Here is a 15,425-nt window from a genome sequence, read left to right on the forward strand (position 1 = left end):
GTCATTTCTAGAAGGTGTTGTAGGTCTTCATAGAATTGGTTAATTTCATTTTCTTCAGCACCGGTAGTTGGTGCATAAACTTGGATTACTGTGATGTTAAAAGGTCTGCCTTGGATTCGTATCGAGATCATTCTGTCATTTTTGAGATTGCATCCCATTACAGCTTTTGCCACTCTTTTGTTGACTATGAGGGCCACTCCATTTCTGCTACAGGATTCTTGCCCACAGTAGTAGATATGATAGTCACCCGAACTGAATTCGCCCATTCCCTTCCATTTTAGTTCACTGATGCCCAGGATGTCGATATTTATTCTTGTCATCTCATTTTTGACCACATCCAGCTTACCTCCACTCATGGTTCTTACATTCCAGGTTCCTATGCAATATTTTTCTTTACAGCATCGGACTTTCCTTTCGCTTCCAGGCATATCCGCAACTGAGTGTCCTTTCGGCTTTGGCCCAGCCGCTTCATCAGCTCTGAATCTACTTGTACTTGTCCTCCGCTCTTCCTCAGTAGCATGTTGGACGCCTTCTGACCTGAGGGGCTCATCTTCCAGCGTCATAACTTTTATATGCCTGTTGTCTTTGTCCATGGAGTTTTCTTGGCAGGGATACTGGAGTGGCTTGCCAGTTCCTTCTCCAGGTGGATCACGTTTAGTCAAAACTCTCCACTATGACCTGTCCATCTTGGGTGGCCCTGCATGGCATAGCTCATAGCTTCTCTGAGTTATTCAAGCCCCTTCGCCACGACAAGGCATTGATCCATGAAGGGGATCCAAATAGGCTTGGTAGACTTGAAAAAGACTTTTGGCTTATTATTACAGCCTTTTAATGGGCCAGATGCACCAGGAATTCAAGAGACTGCCTTTATTTTGCATATGAATGACAGCAAGTGCAGTGAGACATTCTGACATGAGGATGGCCCAAATGCTAACAATACTATCTGACTACCAGTTAATAGAAACAAACCATTCACTCTCCTCTTGCACAGTCCTCAACTGGCTTATTTATCTCTCGGGGAAGCAGCATATTCCTCTTGTAAGTATGCCTGCCTTGAGGCTTGCAGGGGACAATAATCAAGACACACAGTGTTCCATATGATGGTTTTCCCTTAGGTGGTCTCTCACCAAATAATAATTAACTAGCATTTGTGAAGCTCTGTCAGATGTCCAGATGAAAGACTCTCTGGACGTGTGTAGCGTTAATCATTCTAATAGCCCAGCCCAGCCCAGCTTAGCTTTTAAAATTCTGCACAGCCCAGCACAGGCGGTGCTCAGTTTCCAGCTAATAAATGCTCTGTGACTAAAGTATGAATAATCCTCTGAGTTAAAAAAGCACTCCCAAATTAAGGAGACCTCATTAAGAAGAAGTGTCCCTCTGTTAACTAGTGGGAAACTGAGGCACGCAACGTGGAGCAATTCATCAGTCGGAAGTGGAGCAAGGATTAATACTCAGCAGTTCCCAGGACTGTGCTAAAGGCTAATTGGGCATTTCCCCTCTTATGCACTTTCACGGGAACATTAATTGCCACTGATATCCCCATTGATGTTCAGCAACAACAATGCCCCAGGTAGAGGAATCTGGGGGAGGGGCAGGAGTGTGTCTTTTTATTATTTCTTATGATGTTTGGTCAATAAGATTATTCATGCTAGAAATTCAAAATTCCTGGCAGTTGTCAGATTTTGGGGGAACTAGTGATACAATGCTCTTTAACAGCCTGAGGGCAAACAGTGTACCTGCCTCACTGACCTGGAGTAAAGGAATCCTGTGAAGTAATTTGCTTTTGACCAGTCACAAAAAATTGACATAGGGAGAAGTCGTTTCTCATAGAAGGTCATCCTATGGGGACCACTGCATGAACTTGCCTGAGTGGGCAACCTGTGGCCCTCCAGATACTGCTGATCTACAATTCCCATCATCACTGACCACTGACTGAGACTGATGGGAGTTGGACTCCAGTAACATCTGAAGGGCTGCAGGTTGCTTACCCTTGCATATATCAAGCATTCATCTCAGAGTATAAATTTCATCTGCGACTCATGTCAGGCTGTTTCCAAACAAAACCCATTTGGGGTGTCGTCATGTCCCGATTCAGGGTACCTTACAAATCCAAGCTACACAAAGATTGTGATCATCCTTGTGATGGTTTTCCCGTGATCAATTGGTGGACCAGGGTCTCACTGGATCAGTGGAGGCATCACAGTCCAACATGTATTGGGCCACCTTTGTCCACACTTCTGACTTAACACTGTAGCACTGAACAAGCCACCAGGGAAGGTGCTTTGAGGACATTTTTCCAACACCTTTTATTTCCTTTAGAGGTGATGGGGAGACAGAGCAGAATGGGCCCAACCTGAAGCAGTGGATTTTAGTAAAGTGGCATAAAATCCTTTCCCCTTCTGCCATCTATATTGTGGCCTTTGCTCTTTTCCTTCTCTGGTGAAATCTCCAAGATAGCATCAGGAAGCAGGAGGTGTGGGGGTCAAGGGTGGGTCATCAGGATAAAGATGGGCCTGGACTTATCCTTCCCATATCAGCTGGCTACAAGACTAAAGATACTTCTGGATGTGATTTTGGGCACAAAGGAAATACAAGAATGGCATTGTATTGTCTGTCTGTCTATCATCTATCATCTATCATCTATCATCTATCATCTATCTATCTATCTATCTATCTATCTATCTATCTATCTATCTATCTATCTATCTATCATCTCCCTGGTTCCCATTGTGTGAATACTTCAGTATGAACTTTCCTTTATCTACTGAGGCTCTTGACATTAGGAAATGTGAGTCTGCCAGCCTTTAAATGAAGTATAAAACCAGACAGTCTTCCTCAACTTGGTGTCCTCTCCAGATATTACTGGACTACAACTCCCATCTGCCCCAGTCAGGATAGCCATTGCTCAGGGATAATGGGAGCTGTAGCCCAACACTTCTGAAGGGCATCAAGCTGGAGAAGGTTGAAACAAAAAAATCTTGCAGCACCTTAAAGACTAACACTATGGCATAAGCTTTCAAGGAGTCAGTTCACTTTATCAGACGCATGAATTAAGACACTGTGTGCAAGGCCATTTTGTGTGATCTATCATTGAAAATAACATGAGGAGGTGTTGTTGTTTTTCCTCTTCCTGGTTGTAATGCCAAACCTACCAGAAATCCTGGGAAATGTAGCTCAGCCAAACTAATTAGAGTCTGTGCTAATTAGTGTGAGGGCATAGTGGTATAAGCACTAATTTGGTTTGTGCCACTGGCACTGATCCTGCTAGTCCATTTGGGTTAGCAACAATCAGCACAGGGATCACCATCAGTCCTGGAATCATTGCACCTGAAACTCATGAAGCACTTGATCTGAGAGTGCCCTTAGTAAGCGAAAGACACCTTTCCCACAATTAATCTGCGCAAGTGCTTCACAATGTCCATCTTCCTGGTTACTGCTCCACCCCACCCCTCACTCATATACTGATTTGGTCTAGCCCGTCTATCTACCTCACTAATTTCTTCTGGAAAATGTAATTTCTGACTTTGTGTGCTACCATGGCTGTTGAATAGTCTCGTCACAAGTTCTCTCCCCCCTTCCATTTTTTAAATATTTTGCACAGCACAGCAAAAATCTGTTTTCTCGGAAGCTTCACATGTTGTATTGTATTGCACAACACAGCATTATTTTAGAAAATCCTGCAATCTCAAGAGAATATACCACACCCACCCACACACTGAAAATGTTTGAAAACTACACCTGCAATGGTGCCAGGTGTGAGTTCAACTTACTGAACTCACAGTACACACAGAACCCCCTCTACAGCACTGATGTAGCTGACTGACAGTGCTGGTTCACTGAAAACCACAGCTGCATTGGGGTGAGACATGGGTAACCACATGATAGGAGGGCAGGGCTCCTGTTCCTTGGGCAGTTTTGCAGGGGAATTAATTCTGATAGGTTTTGGTTTTGATTATTTTTCACCTATGACTGAAAGATTGCCAATATTCCCTCTCCTGTGCAACCATAAAGGGAGAGGAGTCCACTTCACCTGTTGTCCTTTGCATTCACTCACCCAAAGTAAAACTCTCATGTGAACTGGCCCATTCACAGAGAAGGTGCTCCATTCCTAGCCGAATAATCCCTTACCTGACTTTGGTATCGGACAGAGATTGCATGACCGTTAGCCCATGCACAAGGGAGGCCACCAATATTTTACATATCTCTACAATAAGAGAAGATGGCAAAGTTCTCATATAATTGGAAACTGTTCCCACAGTTTGAGCTGTGAATTTAAAGAGCCGGGCATGGGTATTCTCAGATAATTAATTGTACCATCCTAGTTTCTGCCTGCAAGAAACCATTTCCACATTGACTTTTCTGCATATCTGCTATGGGATCTTGTGTGTTCTGGAGCAGAAATGCCAGAGCATCAGGCCAAGCGGCCAAATGTCGCCCTCCAGCCCATCTCGCCCTTCAACCACACCCACTCGCCAGCCATATACCTTCTCCCTAGGTCACAGCTCTCACCAGCCTTGCTTAATACCCTCCTTGAGTGTTTCTGCCTGGCTGGAAGGTCATTAATTTCAGGCAGCATTCCATCACATTTCAACAAATTCAGGTTTCACAATTAAAGTGGATCAAAGCTCTTGTGCAACAAACTTCCCCGCCCCCGCAACAAAACCCAGACATTTTGCAATAAGGAAAGCTGACCTCCCTGCATACTTCCTGCAAACTAATTAGATGAATGTTCAATATACAGGTCATCTGAATGTGACTTGTGGTAATTACTGTTGGATGGAGGAGTGTGTGTGTGTGTGTGTGTGTGTGTGTGTGTGTGTGTGTGGAAGCTAGCTTACTGTAGAAATTGCATCTCTGCTGCCCAGTATGTTGATGATGGATTTGCACAAGCTGTTGTCATGGAGAATTCCATATTTTTATATACATTGCGCTCCCCAAAATGCACTGCTCTCTGCTTTTCAGTGGGATGGCCCAGAAATGACCTCTTTCAATATGTCCATGCGCAGATAGCATCAAACATACCATACAACACTGACATCTGTGTAGCAAAGGTACATGCAAAATAAATCAACCTGTATCTTGCTCTTAGCTGATGAAAGAGAACTTTGCTAAGGTTATTGTCTCACTTGTCAGTCTTATACAGAGCAGGGCAGCCCCAGACAACTGGTTAAACTGGAAACATTGAGACAAGCAGCCAGACCCTCCACATAAAAGTGCCCATGCCACCATAAGTCAATGGCAACTTCTTGAAACCCACCTGCCAGCCTTTCCAGCTGCTGTGGTTTAAGTTCCCTCTTGACTCAAATTTCTCTCCCACAGTCAGTCACAAAAGCATTGAAATCTACTCTTGCAGAGCAATCAATAAACTTTTGTCCCCACCTAAGGACCAAATCAGCCTTGTCATGAAAGGGAAAGAGAAGGAGGGGAAGTATGAGAGCTGCTTCCAATGAAAAGCTGTGAACCATCAGCAACAGAGAAGGCTTAATGCATAAGCGCCAAAAAATAAAAATTACCAGAAGGTAACTGAAGCTGCAGGTGGAAGACGTTTTGAACAAATATTATGCATGTTGAGGACTGGTTGTTAAATGTTTTTATAGCACTTACAACATATAAAGTATGTTGTAAGTTTTAGCTAGATCATGTTCACAAGGAATTAGGAAAGTAAATAATGAATGAGATGCTTTGACTGTGTACACATTACCAGCTTAAAATGCATCTAGGTATAAAAGATCCTTTTCTAAAACCCCCGAAGCTTTTCAAAAAACAAGTGAGTCTATTGATGTATGCGACCACGGCTGTGCGGATTTTACTTGCACGAAAGTGGAGAACAGACGCAGTTCCACCAAAAGAGGAGTGGCATCATAAACTGCTGGAATACGTGGAACTAGTGGGTATGGCTAATAGAATAAGAATCAGAGATGAAAAAGAACTTTAAAAGGATTGGTGTTATATATAGAATATATGAAAAATTATTATAATAAGACAACCTAGCAGGATGAGCATAATTCAGCAGCGTAAGTTATAACATGAGATAAAGAGAAGGAGAGAGGAAAATTTGGAAGAAAAAGAAGATGAGATAGGTTGGGAATAGAGAGGAAACCAGAGAAGGAGTGGAAGGAGAGAACATAGATGAGGGACAGAGAACCTTTGACCCTGAAGAAACTGTTCAACTCAACTCTCATCGCCATGCTGGCCAGGATCTGGAAGGTCACAACTCCCACCAGCCCCGACCAGAATGGTCAGTGGTCAGGGATGATAGGTGTTGTAGTCCAGCAACATCTGCAGCTTGGGCTACAACATCAAAAAGATGTGCATAGCTCCATGTAGTGCCAATGCATGTCCTTTCAAATAAAGATTCACATCATAATGATGGGGTGAGCTGTAAGGGCAGTCTACAGGGTCCGCACAATTATTTGCTACCTACAAAACCAGTAGCCACATACTACCACTCACCCCCTACCTCAGCAATGCTGAATTTGAGGTGATGGGCCCATTCTCTGTGGCATACTAAGAGCTCCAACACTTGCTGGAAGACCAGTGGAACCTCCAAAGGTTCTTCTTCGCTCATTAAGTGCAGGATGATGTAATAGCTGAAGCAGCGTGAGCCAATTGCTTTACTGCCAGAGGTATGATGTCTGTAGGATCAAGCTGCCTGGCAAGTTAATGTAGCCCCATCCCATCAACTATCTAATATGCAGCTGTAATAAGCAAGCCCTAATCTCTCAATCACATGTGTAAATTAAAGGAATGGTGTTGACCCACCTCTGCAAACTGCTTTGAGACCTGCAGATGAAAGTTGCCAGATACAGGGAGAGAGTTATTAGTTTTGTTATTTCTCCCTATCCTGCTCTGTGCACTTTACTCCACCTCAGCTTCTAGCCTAACTCTGCTGTCTGACTCTATTCCATTCATCCATCACTCTGATTATCACTGCTTCATTTCCCCATAAACAATGTATGCTGACTACCCAACCACTTCAAATCCTTCCAGAGAAGAATTTTAATCAAACCTTCCTTACACATTGATTTCTTCTGTCATAAGCTCTTTGGAGCATGAATCTTAACGACCTTGCACAGTTAATCAAGTGCATACTATGCTATTGACATCTACCCAATATGCCATTAAGAAGATGCTTTTGACTGAATTTATCCTTGCGACTGGCTTAAGGCATGGATATGAGACAAAGGTGTACTGTTCTGAGACCCATGCTTCCCAGGGTTATATGATGGCGTCAAGCTGCAGGGACAGTGATAACTAGAAAAAAAAACAAAAAACAACCCCCAAAAATTGTAACTTGATTCAGTGATGATTGCCTGAGGTTTATAGGTAGCCTCCTAGAGGTGGAGGAACTGCAGCTACTGAGGTGTTCCCAGGGCTTATACCCATCAGGTAGTGAATGTAGATCTCTGTACTGTGTCCCAGGAGCACAACATCTCCCCTTACTTCATAAATCGCCACTCATGCCCAGAGAAATCAGGGGCGGAAAATGAGTTCTGCAAGCCCAAATAGTATTTTCATATCATCCTGGTTGCCAGGTGAATGCAATGTTGCTTATAATAAGCAGCATAGCTGCCAAGTTTTCCCTTTTCTTGCGAGGAAGCCTATTCAGCATAAGGGAAAATCCCTTAAAAAAAGGGATAACTTGGCAGCTATGATAAGCAGATCTCCTTTATGTTTTGTTCCAGAATACAGCAGCTTTGCACATAATGCTTTCTTCACATTTCAGGAACTACTGCTCGTCCTCCCCACCCCCAGATTTCTTTATGTGATCATCAGGCAGCATCACAAGTAAGTTGTCCTTAGCAGCAAATCTTTTGCAGTTACTCCTGTATTTAGACTTGTGGGGGGAAATATAGACAACAACTTTATAAAACACTAGAACATGTCATGTAATCATATGCTCTTTACTTTGAAAAGTTCCTTCCATTTCTTAATTTTGCCTGAACAGATGGTTTAGTAGATACTTGAAATGATATAGGCCTGCTTCCAACATTATTTTTAAAAGACACGGAAGATTTTTACTCTTACCACATAAGATACAACCTATCATTTTGTAGGGAAGTATATATTGTGCATCAGTTTCCCAGCAAATTTGTGCAACAAAACTCCAGCACCTCATCAGATTACGCATTACTTTGTTAGAGAGTAGATGTATGAGTAACCTTATGGGGTGTTTACCTGGATCTTCAGGTACACTCAAGTCTTAAGGAACTAATCCCCCCAAAAGCTCTCAGTTTTATTGGTTAGATCAGTTGCTCTCAAACAGTGTGGCATGCCACAGTGGAGAGGAGAGGATGACAAGTGTGCTGGGAAGATTCAAGAACAATCAAAGAAACATTTAAATATTTCAATGTAGTACAGTTGAGTAGTGTAGCGTAGGGTATCAATATAATATTTTTACGGATAGATATGTACCGGTATATGGAACAGGAATCTTCAACTCTGCCAAATGTGAAAGACCAGAAAAGAGAAACGCTTTTTTGTGTTGATGAGAATATGAGTTTGTCTGTCTCAAATTAGACCTAATATAAATTAGATTACCTGACAAAAGTAAGCCCATACCTTTTACTGAGTTTGTATACATACTATATATATAAGAGGCTCGTTTATATTTTGGGAATGATTCGTGGACTTATGTAGCTGCATTGTTTTATACTTTTCGAATGTCTCATGATCATATTATAAAGTAGTAGTGTTTCTGTGTAATAAATCAAGCACTGCTATGAGTTGTTTCTCACCTCCCCCCAATGTATTTCTCATCAATAACAAATTCAGTATGGTGCAAGCAAATTTTTATTCTGAAAGTTTGGCCCAGAGAAAAAAAGTTTGAGAACCACTGGGTTAGATGGTAGCAACTAAAACTGTCTTAACTGACCAGCAATAGTTGTTGTCATAGGTTACAAAACAAATGAAATAAGTAAAGCATTTATTTATTTTTCCTCCATTGCTATCATGGAACCACTCAGAAATTTTGATAGTGAGGGAATAAAGGAGGCCCTATGGTCAAATGCCTTCCTCTGCAGGATAGAAAGCCTCACACAGGAAGTTACATGCCTCTGTTCAAATTGTGCAGTATATGTTTACTCCACAAAAATCCTTGGACAAAAATGTGCTTTTATTCTTCAGATTAATCCCTAAATAAATGCCAACAGCTGCACACATCCTTGAGCAGGTGGTTAATCCTCAAGGAAAATAATTGACAAGGCTGCCTCTGGGATATCCCAGAGCTCCTCCTACCATAGCTGCCAAGTTTTCCCTTTTCTCGCGAGGAAGCCTATTCAGCATAAGGGAAAATCCCTTTAAAAAAGGGATAACTTGGCAGCTATGCCTCCTACTGAAACACTTCTTGAAATGCTAAACTGAGAGCCACCATTCTGGTTTGCTTCTTTTTTGAGGTCTACCATATTTTCTCATATGACGGCAGCCATTTTGAAGTCATTGCATAACTTACAAATTAAAAGTCATCTTCTTCTGGCATGTAGAAACATTGTTATGAGTTTGGAGGGGAGGAAGTAGGTTGTATGTAAGATTCTTCTAGTGTTAAAATATTAGGCTAGCTTTCTGTGTTGAGGTGATAGCCTGGGTGATGGGCTATTATGGGAAACAAATGAAAGGGGCTCTGTGTGAGATGGCAAATGGGTGGTTCCACTCCCTCAACTCAGGGATAGTTAGAAGGACAAAGCCAGAAGGGTCAGCAGTAGGTAGGGCCAAGCCATAGCTGTCAAGTTTTCCCTTTTATCGCGAGGAAGCCTATTCAGCATAAGGGAATTTCCCTTTAAAAAAGGGAGAACTTGACAACTATGGGCCAAGCCCATCACCTATTCTCCATACCTAGGCAAGTCACACAAACTCTTGTGTGTGTGTGTGTGTGTGTGTGTGAGAGAGAGAGAGAGAGAGAGAGAGAGAGAGAGAGAGAGAGAGAGAGAGAGAGAGGAATGAAAGGAATCTGGCTTTTTTTCAGGGAGAGATGGTGGAATAAAGCAGTAGTGAGGTTGTAAGGAAAGGAGGAGCTCTGTGTTCTGTACATCTTTTCTAGTTCTCACTTTGTTTGAAAGACTCACCCTTTCACACACAGTTCTGTGCTCCAGGTGAACAAAAAAAAAAAGCTTGTGCTGAGGGAAAAGCGGCCGCTTGCCAAATAAAGGATGAGTTTGCCAGTTTTAGTAGAAAGCAGGCAACACATAAGTGTCTCGTATCCTGGCCTAGCTCTTACAAGGCTTGTGATGGTGTGTGTGTGTGTGTAACTCTAGTCTCAGCCTCCCCCTCAGGAGAGGGTGGTGACGTGAGTTGGCCTGGCAGAGGAAAACCGTCACAGCACAAGTCAGTACTTGCCCGGTATTGCTTGCTGCTGCTGCTGCTGGAAACAGACATTACTATCCCAGCTGCCTTGACTGTTTGGTAATCAACTGGATTCCTCCTCAGGTGAAAAAAGCAAGGGCCGAACCAGATGTGTATGTTTTGAAATGCGCACTTGCTGGTTTGGCTATAGAGCAGGGAGGAATCTACTTTTATTATTAAATGGACCATGGGGGGAAATGGAAGCAAAAACTGCCTCCTCCCCAGCTTTGGTGTCCTACATTCACCAGCTGGAAGATCACCCCCGTCCTACCCCAATAATACCCCAGTAATTTCCTTGGTATTGCAGCCAGGCTAGGGGTGGAATTAAAGCAACAAAGCACAGGGAAGGAAGATAGAGGAGAGGGCGGTTTCCCTCCTGCTGCGAGCTCAGTTTAGTGATACTGTAAAGGCAGAGCCTCCACTTTCACTTTATAGCCAAAAAGAAAAGCACGTATTTAGCAAACACCCTGCATCTGAGCTTGGCCCTGATTTGGATCACTGGCTCCCCGCTGCTCAGGGATCTCTTCCAGCACTACCTGCCCATGTTTTTCTTTGCAGGAGACACACAGCGTGTATGTCAAGTGCAATGATTCCCTAAACCATTCTTCTCCAGTGTGGCTTGGAGGCAGCAGCAGATTGACTAATAAAACAGGTAGGACTGAATTAAAATGCCAGCTCTGCTCCGGGAACGTGCCCTCCAATGTGAAATGCAGCCAACTTCGGCAATTACTAAAGTATGCTACCTTTCCATGTACAAGTTAGGTCTTGCGTACAAAGCCTGTGGTTGACCACACCCCACCACAGGCCTGGGAACCCCCCTCTAACCATCCCAATATCTGTGTATAAACTCCTAATTGCTCTGCATTCAGTGTGCTCCCACTGCTGGTTTGGGTGTACTGTACATACAATGTTCTCCACAATCCATATCTGTCCTGTTGTTTCTTGGCCAATTCTATGTTCTGATGCATTCTCTCCCCCCCCCCCAAGCTTCAAACTGAATTGAGAAAAAGAACAACTTAGATGCTTTTCTAGTCAATAATGTGTACACAGCCTAAGAAAACTCATAGCTGAAAAGCAGCACGTGGCTGCCTAGGAAACACTGACCAGTTTTCTTCGTGGTGTGAGTACCTCGGGTTACGAACGCTGCAGGTTGCTCATTTTTGGGTTGTGGACCGTGCCGAACCTGGAAGTACTGGAATGGGTTACTTCTGGGTTTTGGCGCTCGTGCATGCGCAGAAACACAAAATGACGTCACACGCATGCGCAGAAGCACCAAATCGCATAACGCGCGTGCGCAGATGTGGCACTTCAGGCTGCGAACGCTGCGGGTTGCGAACGTGCCTCCCACACTGATCATGTTCACAACCAGTGGTAAGAGTATAATTCTCTTTCTACTACTGTTAGGCTTGTAGCCTTGTCCAACCTCCATTAACCACGTCCATTTAGAGCTCTCCTTTCTGAGTTTATTTGTGCCTCACCTTTAACATTAATATAGAACTACTACGGTATATATTTTGGAAAATGGTTTGTCTGTTCTCTATGCACTTGGATACCTCTTAAGATATTGTAACCAAATTTTGCATTATGGTTCTTGAAATCAAGAAGCAGGTTTTTGTCTGTTTGGAAAAAATAGATGCCTTTCAAAATTACACTAAACCTTTCAACCACCAATTTCAAAACTTCACTGGGGTTTTCTTTGGTTTCATTTCTTAGATTTCATGAGCAATGTTGGGCACTTGACACTAGTACTGTTCTATGAAGAACTCCAGAAAGAAAACAATCCCATACTTTGCCCAGACTACAGAGAAAATTGTGCTCATTGTACCATTGACCAAATTTCCCCATAGGGGATGGGAGAGGTCAATGTGGTAATGATAGCAACTATTTCATTTATTTTATTGAGGAACACTTATAAACTAATTACCATGATAATAAATCTCAAAGCTGTGTGCAATATAAAACATAAAAATGTAATAAAACCCTTATTATAAACCCTGTGTCACTAACACAACATCCAAACTTATGAGCTCCAGGACCAAGTATTAAATTGTGCAGGAGCAGGAGCAGCAGTAGCAGCACACTCAGGATGTGAGTGCAGAGGAAGATTCTGTCCACAGGAGATCTAAAAATGGGTCTGTCATGCCCCCACAGAGCTATGGTGTGTGCAAGAGTGTGAGAGAGGTCTGCTTCCATCACCAAAGGGGATATGCACTCTGCTGCTTTCATTCTTCCTGCTCCCGGCCCATCTCTGATAGAAGATTACATCAACATTCACAACACATCCAGTAAATAAAAGTTGAATGTTCAAAGTTTATAGCTTATTGCGGTACTTTCACTCTACCACTGAACCTTATGAATACATACAGCACACCTGCCATATCCAAGTACCTTTCGCAGTGCTTATTCCACAACTAGGGCGGTTGACTCCCCTTTTCCTTGTCATTCCTATTTCTTTAATGCTGTGTCTGCAGCAGCTCCTCCTCTTTTTTTCCAGTACAGGAAAGATTCTGGCAGAAGCTGCTTCTGATTTAAATCTCCTACCACTGTTAGCACCAGACCAGGTAGTTCTGCCTTGATCTATACCAGCTCCTCAGTACCATCTATCCTCAGCCCCCTGATCTTCTTTCTCATACACACTATCCCTGGGTGACCTCATCATAGCCATTGTTTTTAGCACCACTTGCACTCAGATGACACCCATCTCTGCCTCCCCTGTAATTTAGTTCCACATCTCCAACTTCCTCTCCAATATCTCTGCTTGCCAACATCTCAAACTCATTATGTCCAAGACTGACCACCTCATCCTTCCAATCCCTCCTTTCCACTTAAGCTTTCCTTATCCATTGGCAATGTAATCACCCCACCCTCCATTGATCAGTCATGTAGCTTTATTATGGACTTCTCTCTCTCCCTTATTCCCCATATCCAGTCTGTGGTCAAGTCATGCCACTTCTCCCTTTATATCATTATAAAAATGTGGCCCGTCCTCTTTGTCCTCTGAGCAAAGTTTCTGATCCATGCCCTGATCATCTCTTGCTAGGCAGCTACATTCTTATTCTCCCTGTTCTTCCATTGCTTCCCCATAATCCCCTTGCATCTACCTGGCATTCTTCTGCCAAAATAATACACCTTTTAATCATTCTGATCACATGAAATGCCTCCCTAAATCCCTCCTTTGACTTCCCATCCTAGGGAAAAAAACCCATAGCTCAGTGGTTGAGCATCTGTTTTGCATGGTTCCAGATTCAGTCCTGAAAATCTCCAGGTACAACTGGGAGGGACCCTGTGAGAAACCTTGGAGAGCTTCTGCCAGTCAGTGTGCATAATACTGGGCTCCTTTGTGAGGAAGGGTGGGGTACTTTTACTAATAATAACAATAATAATCTAGATGGACCAATTATCTGATTCGGTATAAGGCAGCTTCCAGTGCTATCAGTTCAGCACAAATTATTACCCTTACTTTTGAAACCCTCCGTCCCCTATCTCTCACGTATGCCCTGTCCATTTGTGATCTCCGCCCCCCCCCTCTGTCCTGTGCCGTGTGAAGTTCTGTTCCCTGAAAAAACTCCACCCTTTCTCTCTCTCTCTGCCCCACATGCTTGAAATTACCTCCCAGAACTGCTGCAGGATGCCACTTCTCTTGATTCCTTCAAATCCCTTTCTTTGGCACCTTTGGTTCCATCTCCCAGTTCTCATGCCCTGCTGTAGGTCAGCCTTTGCCTAGGTGCATGCAATTGCATACTGCTTCTACAGTATGTTGATCCAGCCTCTATGTTCCTCCCTTTCGTGTGTTGTTTCCACTGTGACGAATTTTAGATTGTAAGCCACACAGAACAGGGAGATGTCCTCTTCTACTGTGTAAAGTGTGTGTACCTTTCCAGATGGATAGTTGTGTTAGACTTGCAAAAACAACAAGGCTGTTGTAAAAACTACTGGGAAGAATTTAAATGTGCTATATAGAAATAAATGCTAATGATGTTAGCAGCACATGCGACTTAAATTGCCTTTGAGCCTCTCTTGTGCTAGTTCTGTTAATGGCTGGTTATTGCTCATGAGAATAGAAGCTTTTGTGATTCAATTCAATTACAAAGCTAACTAAGGCAAAAGCCGCTTTAAGCTTCATGTGTAAAATGCCCTGTTTGGTGTATGCACTAAATCAGAGTTTGGAAAATGGCCTCTTGTAAACAACAAATATGTTCATCAACTGCCCATGCATACTGCTTGCATGCTCAGAAATGTAAAATATCACATTATTGTATATTGATATAGTGTATGTGGGGTAGGTGCATTTCTGCACAGTTCTAAACAGGATCATCTACACAAAGCTAGAAGTAGCATATCATGGGGGTTTTGAGGGGGATTGACTGTACTGCCTAACAACATCATTTTATAAGGCAAGTGACAATCATTTTTATAAACTACAGAGAGGGAAACAGGAAGCGCAGTTGCCTCCTAGAGGACGCATTGAGCAAAAAGCGCCAACCATGTCAAATGGCAATGTTTATAGAGCCTTCATCCTGATTTGTTTGCAGGGGGATTAGATTACTTTGATTGTTGAATGAGCATTCATTGTATCAAAGCAAGTGTTATCTCACACATTCTCCCGCATTGCCCCATCACTTTCCTCATCAGAAAAGTCCTCTTTTTTAAAAAAGGAAGTGGGTTTGTTGCACAGAAGCTCCCAATAAGCTGTAATTGCACAACCTGAATTTGCCAGTACAGTATATGATTGAATCACACCCCAAATAGTGACAAACTCGAAGTTCCCATGATAAGATTTCCATAGGTCTAACTAACTCATCTTATTCTCTCTCTTTGACTGAGCTCCCTCTGAGGCCTCACTAGGAAGGGAAAAGAGGGACGGGAAGGAAGGAATAAAGGGAGAAGATGTAAATTATTTAAGAGCTAAGGAAGCCTCAAATGAAACATTACACATTAGAATTTATTGCATGGTGGGCATGTAAAAAGTTTAAAGAATATTGGGAAATGATTTATGAGATGAAAAAAATGTTTAAAACAACCTTCCCAAAAAGACCAGAGGCATTTCTGCTAGGAATTGTTCAGAGGTCTCCAGTTGCCAGAAAAAC

General features: G+C 42.8%; 1 protein-coding gene and 1 long non-coding RNA gene across 4 annotated transcripts in view; one reads left to right on the plus strand and one right to left on the minus strand.

Annotated features, from left to right (window-relative positions):
• PKP3 (plakophilin 3) overlaps positions 1–15,425 on the minus strand; it is a 71,627-nt gene that overhangs the window by 50,013 nt on the left and 6,189 nt on the right. The gene's annotated exons all lie outside the window — the stretch shown is intronic.
• The window catches only part of LOC118088796 (uncharacterized), a 65,703-nt gene that overhangs the window by 5,027 nt on the left and 45,251 nt on the right, over positions 1–15,425 (plus strand). For 2 of the 3 annotated variants that reach the window (XR_009557881.1, XR_009557880.1), the window contains exon 2: positions 7,727–7,788. This is a non-coding gene — a long non-coding RNA (uncharacterized LOC118088796). Of the gene's footprint in view, positions 1–7,726; positions 7,789–10,896; positions 10,991–15,425 lie in introns of all 3 variants that reach the window. The other variant, XR_004693051.2, reaches the window with a different exon arrangement.

The sequence above is a fragment of the Zootoca vivipara genome, chromosome 1 (assembly GCF_963506605.1).
Source record: "Zootoca vivipara chromosome 1, rZooViv1.1, whole genome shotgun sequence".
Lineage (NCBI taxonomy): Eukaryota > Metazoa > Chordata > Lepidosauria > Squamata > Lacertidae > Zootoca > Zootoca vivipara.